General features: G+C 49.6%; 1 pseudogene; it reads right to left on the minus strand.

The window, feature by feature from the left end:
- Positions 1–1,250: 1,250 nt before the first annotated feature.
- On the minus strand, positions 1,251–3,454 carry LOC108634744 (annotated as a pseudogene).
- Positions 3,455–12,227: the final 8,773 nt, after the last annotated feature.

Below are 12,227 nucleotides of genomic sequence, written 5' to 3' on the forward strand. Positions count from 1 at the left end.
GGTGTCTGTTTTGTCTCCATCTCTCCAAGTGGGCTGCTCGTGCAGTCTGCCACTCTCTGGACACCAGTGCTCATATGAGAAGTTTACATGAGAAGGCAAGCCCTTGTATGCGGGTGTGCAAGGGGCTGTGGGGTCACCCACCATGGCTTCTGTGTCTGGGATTGCAGCCTGTTCTGTGTCTCAGACCTTCTGCACTCTCACTGGTCGCCCCCAGGCACTTTCTTCCAGCCTCACCTTTCTGCCAGGCATCCTTGATGTACCACTGTGATTCCACTCAGAACTTGCTCACTCAGTGAGATAGCGGGGATCAGTAAGTACCCTGGCTTCAGTGCTTCTGCTAGCTAGAGTCTACGTACCTTTTCCTATGGCTTTCATGTCTTTGCTATTCAACTTCCATCACCTGGTTAGGTCAGTTCTGACAGCTCATACTCATAAACGTACTGGCAGGCCACATCTGCACGCACATGTGTGAACACACTAACGTCCCTGAGAGGAAACTTGCACATATGCAGAAGTACAAGCCTTCTTCTCCAGGTACATGACTTTTTGTAAGCACCCAGGTTTCTTTGTCCTGGCTATTTTTTTTCGCTTGCACATCAATCATGTCAGGTTGCACTTCTAACTCTGTGACAGCACCAAGAGTGTTTGAACCACCCATGCTTCACTGACTTACTAAATGCCAAGACTCCCTTTCAGTTGCTCTCATTGGGGCCAGGTAGGTCTTCATACAATCAGCTATACCTGCTTGCCCACACAGCTGAAGTGCCAGTGAAGCCTGTCCTTGGTTGGGCCCAAAGACATCTAGAACAGTCACTGGGAAGGCAGGGTCCATCTGAGTGTCACCTGGGGCAGATCCGCTAGACAAAATCAGAGAATCTGCTCCAGCAAGACTGCCAGAATCCTCCCTCAGGTGCAGCCATGCTCCTTTGCCCGTCTAGACCCACAGGCCAGGGACATGACCCCAGAGGAAAGAAGGAATTCACGTCAGGATTTTCAGCATGAGCCATGGGTTGGTTATCTTTTCCTCTAGTAGTATCACCTAGGACTCTCACTCTGCAACCACAACTGATTTGAGGGGACTTGCTTCACTCATGGACACACTGAATCCCCAAGCCCCCAGTCTCAGCAGGCCACTTGCTACATGCATGGCCCAAATGCAGACTCCGCAGCCAGCTTCTGTGAGACTGAACATCCCCATTTGGGAAAGGACAGTGTCCCGGCTAGCACAGGGCTGTCCCTTCATGGCCCACCTCCAGAGCCCTTCACCACATGTGTTTCTGTCATGGAAGAATCTTCTCTCCTGGGGTAAGCCTTCAGGGGATCATCCCACTCGTCTTTGCTGATAATCTGCTGGCAACACTTTGCTGCTGAGCAAGCTCAGCCCTGGGCTGACCAGGATCCGAACCCTCACACGAGCAGCCAAGAGCTCCAACAACGATCATCAACTGTATGAAGGACCAAAACAATACCACCTCAGCAATCCTGTTTGATTGTGGGCAGTTGCGGCATGACAACCAGTTGAGAAAGTTAGGGCTCCTGGTGTCCAGCCTGCAGTTGATGCTCCCTGTTCAATGTCCCAGAACCAATGGGCTGGAGTGAAATGATGTCCCCCATTCCCTACAGGAAGAGAGGGGAGATGGGTGTGGATCCCATAGGTGGATCATCCACACCCCTGCACACCCACAATCATCATTCCAGGATTCACGTTTTACCAGTGATGTCAAGGTAATACTCCTTAAAGATCACTCTTTTCAACAAATAGGGGTGGTCCCAAAAGGGAAAGTTCAGCTTGCTGCATGACCGTGGATGATTCACACCTGTACCTGCTAGGATAGGGAGGAGGGAAAAGGTGCAAGCTTCTAGGGTCCTCAAGCTTGCCTCCCAGGCAGGCATTAACAGCTTCCATGAAGCCTCTCCAAACTCTCACAGTATAGGAACATGAATAACATGATCCTCCCACACCCCACTAAGTCCCATACCCACCTGTCCTCATGTAGCTGAGAAAGTCTTTATCTTGGTCGCTGATCATGACAGAAGCTTGAGGGTGGTTCATAATCTTCCTGAGGTCAAGGAGCCATTTATGCCACATGCTGGGCCAAGAAGAGCCAGGAGCATCATCCCTACTCTGGGGTGGAAGAACAACATGGGAACAGGCATCTTCAAGGATGCTGGGCACTTCTGCTTACCCAGCCACTACTGATGAGCTCAGGCCCTGCCATACCATCAGAAAAGCTCATGGCTCTGTGTTCCTGGTGGTGTTCTGCATCTCAGGTGGTCTCCATTCCCCAAGCAGGGGCTGTTTCTGATAGCTATTATTTCCCAGACCTGTGTATGCTGGGTAGTGGCATGTCACCGCTTACATGGTAGGACTTACAGTCATTGTGACAAACCCTGTCTGAAAGCAAAGGAGTTGGTGTTGGCTAGTGTATGTCTACATATGTTGTGTGGGTTTGTGTATGTGTGTGTGTGTGTGTGTGTGTGTGTGTGTGTGTGTTACTCCCAGATCTCAGTTATCTTTGGAATCATTCACCTTTACAACAATAACTGTCAGCTAAGGCTGCCCTGGTGTACTGTCTCTGGGCATTTCTGACTTAGAGGCTGTTCCTCCTCAGATCAGGCCTGAAGTAGACACACAAAGTCATGGCTGCGACACGTACAGGTGTGGCCCTGCCCAGACCCTACTCAGCTGTGCCTTTGGAGCCTGCCAACTGCCCAGTACCACACTTCCTTCAGGGTCCACCAGCACCCATCTTGCGCCCTTGCCTCCACCCCTGCTCCTGCTCCTGCCTCTGCACCTCCCCCTCCGCCTGAGCAGCGGACCACAGGGAGTAGCAGAAAGGATACCACGTTGGCCCAGAAGCCAGGGATGCCCTGGATGATGGCACTCTTCTGAGCCAAGTCACGCTTCCTCCTCTCATGGCTCTTGCACGTGAACCAAACGTAGGCCCTGCAGGTTTTCTCAGGCTCAGAGCTCAGATCCCCTTGCAGGGTCGCCAGTGCCTGCAGCACATCTAGTGCCGGAAGCTCACTCGGGCCTCCAGGCCTTTCCTGGCACTGCTCCTCCACCGTCTTCTGCAACTCCAACGAGGAACCCTGTTGCTGCTCCTCATCTGGCACAACCTCCACATCCTCAAAGATGTCCTCTGTAAGCAGATAGAAACCCTGTCTGATCCCTGCCACGACTCCGTCCACCTGGGCCTCCCCATCCTCTCCTGCCTCCACTCTGAAGAGGGTGGCATCTTCACCTGGTGTGACCACTGGTGGCTGCAACGTCCCAGCCATGCTGCAGCATCATCAGGACAGGCCATGGGGCCCCATCCCCCTGAGAACCCAGGCTCACAACTAAGCAGGTCTGGGGTCCCAGGACTCTCCCTCATTCCTCTGACCGCCTCTCACGCTCCCTTTGGCTCTGGCCATGACCACAGCCTGGGTCAGATGCCAAGGGACAGGACATAATAGCATCACAGCAAGTGGTGAGCAATGGCGGCCCAGGGTGCAGTAATCCTGTGGGGCCCACTATCGTTTTTGCTGTGGGGAGTGTGGGGCATGGTTCAGAGGCTATGGCTCGTGTGTGTGAGGGGTCGGCTGAAATATAGAAATGGATGGTGGCAGTCCAGGACAGGATGAACGGGCCCTGGGCCATCAGCCATACAGGCAGGGCTCTAGGCTGTGAGCCACACACAGGCAGCTGACCCAGATCTAGATCAATGGCCGAGAGGGGGGTGGAATGTAACCGATGGACATGCCCCTAGACCGGAAGGCATCTTCCGTGGTTCCTGGGATCTGCTCCACTGCGTGGCCAGACTCTGCTCCAGAGAGCTAGCAGGTTTTGCATCTGCCGCTACCTCAGGCGCTGTCGTTGATCTGGTTCTGGAAATTCCAACCACGGATTCCTGATCCACAATCCAAACAGCACACTCCTGTGTCCCACAGGACCTTCAATAACTGGGAGCTCTCCCTGAGTATCCAAAGGATACACAGGGGTGCCAAGTGGCTGGATACTTTTCTCCATGGGACAGGCAGACTGTTGCTGGCCGGATGCTAGGGGAGGAGGGAAAAACCCCACCGTTTGCCACATTGATCTCTTGTTCAGGGACACCAGGACCTTAGGGCATAGAGCTCTCTGTCTCTTTGTCTCTGCTTTGGCATAGCACTGTTTGGAGCAATCCTTCCTTGTGTGTACCAGGGCTGCTGTCTGTGTGTCTCCTTCTCTTTAAGGGTGCTGTTGCCTGTTTGCCACTCTATGGACACCAGCGCTTATAGGAGAAGCTTATCCTTTGAGTGAAGGCAAGCCCTTCTCCTCCTGAGTGAGTTGCACCAACGGGAGATCAGATATTTTTAGTCCACAGGTTTGAAGAGCGCTTCCTCAATCTTGAAAGCCAACAGTGGGCAGTCACTGCTGAACCGCAGAAGGGGTCGGGTAACCCTCCCTCCCTCACTGGACAGACATGAACCTGCACAGGCCTGAGGTGGCTTGGCCACACTTTTCACAGAGGGAAAAATGGGGCATGCTCTGCTGGCATGAGGAAGCTCCCTGAACCTTGTTCAAATTCCTGCCAGTGAGTGGCTAAGGACAACTCCCTGTTAAGCTCTGTGACTCACTGGTGCGGGAGACATGTACGTCTGCCCATTTACCCTATCGAGGCCCTTTCAAATGGTTCTGCTCTCCATCTGAGAACACGTACCAGCCTGCCCAGTTTACCCAATCCTGTGGGGCTGGGAGCAGCAACAGGAGCAATCTAAGCCATCCATCCTATAGTCCTGCCCCCCTATATATGCTTTCTGCAAAGAGTACAAAGAGTGATGTTTCAGACTGGAAGACTATACAGGTAGCAATTGCCTATGCTGCCGTGCTGGTCCATTTCTGAAACCTCACATAAATGGCAAGTGTTGCTCATGCTCGTGGTACTGTCAGGCAAAGAATGCCCAGTGTTTGAGATGGATGGAAAGGCCTTTGTAGCTGCATGTCCAAGGGGCTGTGGGGTCACCCACCGTGGCTTCTGTGTCTGGGATTGCAGCCTGTTCTGTGTCTTGGATCCTCTGCACTCTCACGGGTGGCCCCCAGTCAATTTCTTCCTGCCTCTCCTTTCTGCCAGGCTTCCTGGGTGCATCACTGTGATTCCACTTAGAAACTGCTCACTCAGTGAGATAACAGGCATTGGTACCCTGGCTCCAGCGCTTCTCATGGCCTGAGTATGTACCTTTCCCTATGGCTTTCATGTTTTCGCTCTCCGACTTCCATCACCTGGCTCAGTCATTTCCAACACTTCATATTCACAAGTGTACTGTCAGGCGACTTTGGCTCACATATGCACACACATGCGTGTGTCCATACTAATATCCCTGACAGGAAACTTGCAGATATGCAGAAGTACAAGCTTTCTTCTCCAGAAACATGAGTTTTGGTAACCACCCGAGTTTCTTTGTCCTGGTTATTTTCTTTCACATACTCATCGATCATGTCCGGTTGCACTTCTAACTCTGTGATTTAGCCTCAAAGGCTACAAAATTTTGGCATTTGCTCCTGACAGGGACCGATCTGCAGAGAATGGGGCAGGTTGGAAACGCTCGCCCTGGACAGCTGAGTGACAGGCACCTGCGTTCTGCATTCTCCCATCACCTTGGACAGCTTCCAAGACCAGTCAGGCTATTGTGATCCATTGTCTGTGCAACCCTTCAGGGGACCAGAAAACAAGGACGTCTGGGCTCAGCTGACTTGGAGAACTGTCTTCTTGGTGTGCACCTATCTAGGTCATACCTGGTCAAATTCGTGTCCCTTTTGCTAGCCTACCACCCTTTAGGGCCCACAACATTCTGAGTGAGGCCCCCTGTTCTTTCTATCTGTGTAGTTTCGATGCGCACCTGTCTACTGTGCTTCCAAGTGCTATCTCCCTTTAGCAGGAAAAGGCCAAAGAGATGCCTGAGCCTCCATCGGCCCCCAGGGACTGTGATGGGCCTGTGTGTGATCCAATGCTGTGAGGATTCGTGTTTATGTTTGGAAAAACCGATACAATATTGTAAAGTAAAATAAATAAAAAATATAAAAATTAAAAAAAAAAATTCTTCCTTTAGATGAAGATTGTTTGCAACCCAGTGTGTGTCCATTGTCTGGACATGGTCCTTGGAATTTTGCAGATGGGTTTGGGCCCTAAACTTCAAAATGATTGCAGAAGGTAGAAAGACATTTAGACGTTGTTCTATGAAAGCAAGAAGAAAGGCACTAGTGCCAAAAAGATAACTAAGAGGGAACAATAATTGTCTTGTATCATTGGAAAAATATAATGGTCGCAGGGAGAGCATTTAGATAATATAAAAAGCATTCTTGGGAAGGAACATTCAGACTGTCAGGAACATTTTCTACATGTCAGGACTTGTGAAATAGTGGTCCAAAAAAAGAGGCAGAAACTGTCTTCACTGAAACATGGAAAGTCAACTGAAAATTGAACATGATAAAAACTCCAGTTAGGCATCTCTAATCTACTTCTTAAAGATGAATTTGCCAAGATTTACACTGAAGAAAGATTTTGAACTGTAGCCCAAGAACGAACAAGCTATTGCTGCATGGAAGACATAGATATGTCTCATTAAGTATAATGTTAAGTAATGTAAGCTAAACACAGAGACGCATACTGTATGATTCCGTTCATGTAAAGGTCCAAAAGAGACAAAACTAATCTATATGTTGAAAGTCAGATATCCTAGTTATCTCTGGAGTGCGGTGATTGGGAGAGACACAAGAGAGTTTTCAGGGTTGCCAGTGATGTTCTGTTCTTGATTTGGAAGCTAATTACGTGGATGTGCTTAGTTTCTGAGTATCCATTGAACTGTAACTCCTGATTTTTGTATTTTTCTATATGTGCATTTCAATAAAAAGTTATAAAGCTTTAAAAATAAATAAATACATAACAATGTAGTGAGGAAGGTGCACATAGATCAAGGGCCACTTCTGATACAAGCCGTGCAACCTGAGGCCATAAAGATAAGCTGGTATTTCCACACGTAGTCCCTTCTGTTTATGACTACCCTGACCCATGGAATCCCCAAACAGATGATGACCTGGGAAACCTGCCCTTTGTCCCTTCTGTTTATGACTACCCTGACCCACGGAATCCACACACAGATGATGACCTGGGAAACCTGCCCTTACTGGGCCCACAGCTCAAGCCTCCCTTGGGCAGATAGCAGTTTTCTATCTCAAAAACAACAAGGGGGCTTGCTTCCACCCGCCCTCACTGATTTGCTAAATGCAAATAGTCTCTTTCAGAGGGTCTCATTAGGCCCAAGTAGGACTCCTTACAGTCAGGCATCCCTGCTTACCTACAGAGCCCCTGTGCCTAGGAAGCCAGTCCTCAGTTGGGCACAGGGATATCGAAGACGGTCACCGAGGACGCAGCTTCCCTCTGAGTTTCAAATGGTGCAAATCCCCTATCAAAACATCAGACAGCCTGCTGCAGCAAGACTGTTAGAATCCTCTCTCAAGTGCAGACACAAAACCTTTGCCCCTCAGGCCCCAAAAGCCATGGGCAAGGCCCAGATGAAAGAAGGAATTTACATCAGGGCTTCCAGCATGAGCCATGGGGTATCTTCGGAAGGACTTTCCCTAGACCCTGAAAACCAGCAGGCCCCGAACTACCCCCAGGGGCTTCCCTGTCTCCCACTCTCCTGAGGTCCCTTGGGACATGCAATGAGCCCACCATCCTTGCTTCCTGCCTGTTCCCTCCTTCATAGGCACACCCCGGCAGAGGAGCACACACGTACACCAACACCTGCACTTTCGTCGCCTTTCTGCACTACCAGGGAGACTGGAAGTGCCTGGAGCCATGCCACGCTCACACCTTGTCTCTCTTAGGATGCCTGTGGTTTTGAATGGACAACCTACCTTAGCATGTCTTGCATTTCCTGTCGCATCGTGCCAGTGTGTGCCACCCTCATGGGGAGAGCGTGCTGGCTGATGGGCTGATCCTGGGCAGCACTGGTCCAGGACCTTCCCGGGTCTCCTTTTTATGTGTGTGGAACAAGTCTCCAGGGCAGCAGGCAATCTGTGTCTCTTTCTCCTTCAGGTCTCTTCCTTCCAAACAAGACCTTAGCCTCCTCAACCATCCCAGGTCCTCTGTATCTGCATCCACCATTTCCGCATGCCGGCTCCTGTCCGCACAGACTGTGGGCTCCACAGGCGGTGGTTTTAAATCCCCACACCACCTGACTTGCCCTGGGTGAATCCAGAGACCGTGTACCCGTTCTTCCTGGTCCAAACACATACTACAACACGGAAGAAATGGTGAGCGTGTTTCTGTATTTTGTCTAATTGCAGATTTCTGGAGCCAAGTTCCTGTGTTATTACTGGCCATCCTTTCCTCATTCCCATCCTGGACAGGGGCACTGCGGAGATACAGTGAGCAACCACCCTCAGACTTGTGATGCCTTGTGTCTCCTCTTCTGGTTGCTTGGCATCTCCTCTCTTGTTGCCTTCATCTCTGCTTATTCCCTGGACCAGACACACATACACACACACATACACACATAAACACAGGCAACACAAGCCTACACGTGTATACAATTACAGGCTTGATACAGAGACACAAACGATGTACAGGGAACACGGGTGTTTCAGGAGCTGAAGACACCATGTCCAGCACTATTGGAGACGGCGTCAGTAGGCACCATGTCCTGCCCTTGGAGCTCCCTGTCCACCTCCTCCCTGAGCACTTCTGAAGGCAGCCTGAAGCAGCTTCCAGCGCAGCATGTGTGGTTCTGGAGAGATCGCCGATTGGTGGATGTGTAAATTCACAGATCACAAGGTCAGCACACAGGTGCACTGGGACACTGGACAGGACGCCCTTCAATGATAGGCTTTCCCAGGGTAAGGGGCGGGAGAGCAAGGCACTGGCATTCTTAAACTCATTGAATAACAGGAGGCTGGGGAATGGCTTGACACATGGAAAGAAGATTCTGACAAAGATCCTTAATTCATCCTGTTTCTAGTAGTATCACCTAGGACTATTGCACTGAGGGAGACTTGCTTCACGCGGACACACCGAGTTCCAAAGCCCCCAGTCTCAGCAGGTCATGTGCTACATGCAGGACCCAAAGTCTGGCTCTGCAGCCAGCTTGCATGAGCTTGAGCATCCCCATTTGGAAAAGGACAGTGTCCTGGCCACGACACCGGCTGTCCCTTCAGGGCCCACCTGAGACACCCTCCCCACATGTGTCTCTGTCAGTTTCCGCTCACGGCAGAACCTTCCTTCCTCAGGTAATACGTCACAGGATCGTCCCACATGTCCTTGACCAATGATCTGCTGGCAACACAAGCAAGGTCAGCCCAGGGCTGACTAGGCCCAAACACTCTCGTGAGCATCCAAGAACTCCAACATCAGTCATCAACGGTATGCAGGCCCAAAGCAACCCCACCTCAGCAATCCTGTTCGATTCTGGGCAGTTGTGGCCTGACAACCCATTGAGAAATTTAAGACTCCTGATAACCAGGCTGCAGCTGGGTGCTCCTCATTCAAAGTCCAACAACCAGTGGAGTGGAGTGGAATAACATGCCCTATTTCCTGCAGAAAGACAGGGAACACAGGGGTGAATTCCGCAGGTGGATCATCCATCCCCTTACACACCTACACCTCCATGAAGCCATGTCTTACCAGTGATGTCAAGGTAATACTCCTTAATGATCACCATGTTCCAGAAGTAGGAGTTGTCCCCAAAGGAAAAGATCACCTTGCCGTTGGACCTTGGATAGCTCCGCACCTGCACCTTCTAGGACAGGAATGAGGGTAAAGGTGCAAGCTTCTAGGTGCCTCAGCTTGCCTCCCAGGCAGGCATTAACAGTTTCCACAAAACCTCTGCACATTCTCACATCACATGAACATAGAAAACATGATCCCCCCCAACTCCCCACCAAGTCCCATATCCACATGCCCTCATTCTCCCTCACTGACCTTCAAATCGATCTTGTAGTTAAGACAAGTCTTTATCTTGGTCGCTGATCATGACAGAAACTTGAGCGTGGTTCATAATCTGCTTGAGGTCAAGGAGCCATGCAGGCCACAATGCTGGGCCAGAAGAGCCAACAACAGCCCTAGTCTTGAGTGGAAGAAGCACACTGGAATAGGAATTTCCACGGATGCTTGGTACTTCCACTTGCCCAGCCACCACTCATGACCTCAGGCCCTGCCATACCATCAGACACACTCATGGACTATGGGTTCCTTGTGGTGTTCTGCATCTGAGGTGGTCTGCATCCCCCAAGCAGGGGTTGTTTCTGACCGCTACTATCCTCCTCCTGGCTTGTGTGTGCTGGGTAGTGTAATGTCACTGCTTATCATGTCACCATTTGCAGTCCCTGTGGCACACTGTGTCTTCAAGCAAGGGGGTGGTGTGCATGTGTATGTGTGCAAGTATGTGTGTGTGTATGTGTCTTCAGCAAGAAAGCCCTAGGTCTCTGACCTGCTCCCTGTCTTCACAGCAGATGGCAGGCATGTGTCTGAATTTGTCTGGCATTCAGAGCAGATGAGAAGAGCAGCCCCTTCCAGTTCCTCTTTGCTGGTGGACCACCTCGTGCCTTGGCATTGCACTAGTGAGAGCAACTACAGGGGCTCTGACTGACGCGCATGGGTCTTGGACTCCCGCTCTCTCAGTTGTTTCCCGGGATCATCCATGTTTACAACAATAATTGTCTCTGGTGGCTGCTCTGGTGTACTGTCTCTCGTCATTCCTGACCTAGAGGCCTCAGGTGCTGATCCTCCCCAGATGCTGGCCTGAGGGAGACACCCAAAGTCATGGCTGTGACAATCACAGCTGTGGCCCTAAGGGACTCTTCTCAGCTGTGCCTTTGAAGCCTGCATCTGCCTCGGACCACACTTCATTCAGGGGTCTCCCACGCCTCCCCTGTTCCCTTGCCCTGTAGCCTCACCTGTTTTAGCAGGGTCTTCAGCACAATCATCTTGAAGGTGCCTTTCCCATTCTTTAATTTGGCTATAAAGCTCACAACTTTTAACAGCACACTAACACAATTTTTCTAATGTGCACTGTGAAGAGTTTGATAAGCTCTTGTTGAGTTTCTTGGTTTCAGTTAGAAAGCCCTGCATTACTCTTAGGGCTCTAGAAGCTTCGGAAACAAAGGAAAGACTACAAGTATTCCAGACTAATTGGATGATGATATAGATTTCTAAATACTTAACAGATTCTGCTTCCCCACCACCTAAAAATTTACCCCTAACTCCTGAAGATCTTCATGATTTTATTGCGGGAATCTGGTGGAACTGAGATTTCTCAGTGCTTCGTAATTCATCAGTAAGCTCTTCTGAGGTGAAAAACACATTGGAGTTAGTTTTTAAGTTAGTCCTAGACATAGCAATCAGGGCAAAAGGAAATAAAAGGAATACAGTTTGGAAGAAAAAAAAATAGTGTTAGAAGATGACATGACCCTCTACACAGCGAACAATAAGGATGTCCAGCAGAAAATTACTTGAGCTAATCAATGAATAGAGTATAGCTGCAGGATACAAAATGAATACTCAGGAATCCCTTTTATTCTGATACACTAGCCATGAAAAGCAAGAAAGAGATCTTGAGGAAAGTATCTCATTCACCATCCAGGGAAGAGAATCAAATATTTAGGAATGTGTTCACTTAAAGAAAGCAAGGACCTGGTACAGAAAACCATAAAACCATGGTGAAAGAAATCAAAGATTACACAAAGAGATGAAGAAGTGTACCACGTTCTTGGATCAGAAGAATCAATATAGTGACCATGAGTGTGCACCTCGAGGCAATCTATCACTACGTTCATTCACATTGATATTCTCATATTCAACTGTGAAATCCCTATCAAAACACAAACGGTGTTTTTCACTGACCTAGAACAAATAATTTCACAATTTGTGTGGGAACACAAAACACCTCCAATGAGGAAATAACTCTTGAGAAACAATGGAAATGGAAGAAACAGACGTCCTGACTTCAGACTATACTACAAAACTAATCATCAAGATTATAAGGTCCTGGGCCAAAGACGGATATACAGATCCATGCAACCAAATAGGGAGTCCAGAGATGAAGCCACACACCCACAGCCTCCTTGTCTTTGACAGAGGAGGCATCAACATGCAACGGAGCAAAGACAACCTCTTGAACAAGCGGGTCTGGGAAAACAGGTCAACCACATTAAAAAAATGAAATGTTTGCTGCTGGCACACACACAAACAAATGCAAAATGGATTAAA

Source organism: Capra hircus, unplaced genomic scaffold, assembly GCF_001704415.2.
Source record: "Capra hircus breed San Clemente unplaced genomic scaffold, ASM170441v1, whole genome shotgun sequence".
Lineage (NCBI taxonomy): Eukaryota > Metazoa > Chordata > Mammalia > Artiodactyla > Bovidae > Capra > Capra hircus.